Here is a 1,515-nt window from a genome sequence, read left to right on the forward strand (position 1 = left end):
AAGGAAGGAAGGAAGGAAGGAAGGAAGGAAGGAAGGAAGGAAGGAAGGAAGGAAGGAAGGAAGGAAGGAAGGAAGGAAGGAAGGAAGGAAGGAAGTTTCTTAGTCACTTTAAGACCTTAGTCACTCTAAGAACTAGGCTTCTAGAAATCACAATGAAGCAACTTCAAAAATAACAACCCCAGATCTACACATTTCAGCCGCCCCTGAAGGGCTGTGAACTTCTTCATCATCAGGCATCATCTCAGGACACAGATTCCAGGGCAGTGTGTAGCCTGTACCTCCCGGTCCCCCGACGGTGTATTCACCTTTAGCTGTCACGAGCTGTGACAGGTACCCGAGCAAAATACAAGGACCTTTGCAGGAATTTCTGATGGAGCACAGTGAGAGCAGCCTTTCTTTGAAGGCTGTGGAAACCCTTCCTGTCTGTGCTGCTGCTGAAGCTCTGCATCCTTTGATGCCGGAGAAGGAAGTGTKAGCGTAACAAACAGCTCAGAAATCCTGATCCTGACATTCTGGGTTCATCTCAGAGAAGAGAAAGGAGGAGGAAAAAAATTAAAAGGTCCATTAGAGCTGTCCAGTAAAACCAGAAACATCCCAAAACGGCAAGTTCCTGCCTCAAGGCTTAATTCTCGCCTCATTTGCAATCAACCCTTATTGTCATGAGACAACACACTGGTGTAAACCTAGAAGCAAGCACTGCTACAAGGAGTTATGTGCTGATCTTGTGTGTGGGCTGCTACAAGTGACATGCATGGAAGTACATGGAGATTGTTTCTTCCCTTGGCTATACAAGTAGTTTTCTGATTGCTCAAGGAAGAGAAGAGGCTCGATGCAGTTTTAAAATAAAAGTCTCCAAAGACCAGATATGTTTTTAATCTTACCTTGAGCTTTATCACTCAAAAGTGGACTTTCCTCTTTATTCAGAAGGAGAATTTGAATAGCGTGCCTTACTTATCTTGTAAAAATGCCTCAAGTTCGTTTCCTTTTCATTAGGGGAATGCACATGGGTGCATGCGGGTGCACTGTAAATAATGTTGCAGATGCAATAGCACAGATCCCATCAGAAAAGCACTGGTGCTTCAATGTCATTTGGAGCCTTAAAACATTAAAAAATCATAGATAATGCTTGAGGAAGATGTTCTAGCATTTACATTTTTAAACAAGGCACAAAGACTAAGTACTGTTTAGTTAAGGCACTAAAACTAGCACTGTTTTCTGGCCTGCCTCGAATACCTGTGGCATCCCTTCCACAGCTAAAGAGGTGGATTCAGTTTCCATGTGGAATTCTTTCCAAGCACCGTGGTCATATAGGATAGCAAGGAGACTAGCACATGAACCAGGAGTGACGGAGGCTTTCAGCTGTTTCTATGGATCAGCAGTAAAGCTGGTTCTTAGAGGGTTCTGGATAAATGGGAGCTGTGCTTCATTTGCATTCATTTGTTTTGATTTCTTTCTAGCTAATTTTGCATAATGTTGAAGTGCCTCTTTATTTGTAAGTGCTGTAGGCTTGGGATT

Source organism: Nothoprocta perdicaria, unplaced genomic scaffold (assembly GCF_003342845.1).
Source record: "Nothoprocta perdicaria isolate Ctin4 unplaced genomic scaffold, notPer1 scaffold_64, whole genome shotgun sequence".
In the NCBI taxonomy this organism is placed as follows: Eukaryota; Metazoa; Chordata; class Aves; order Tinamiformes; family Tinamidae; genus Nothoprocta; species Nothoprocta perdicaria.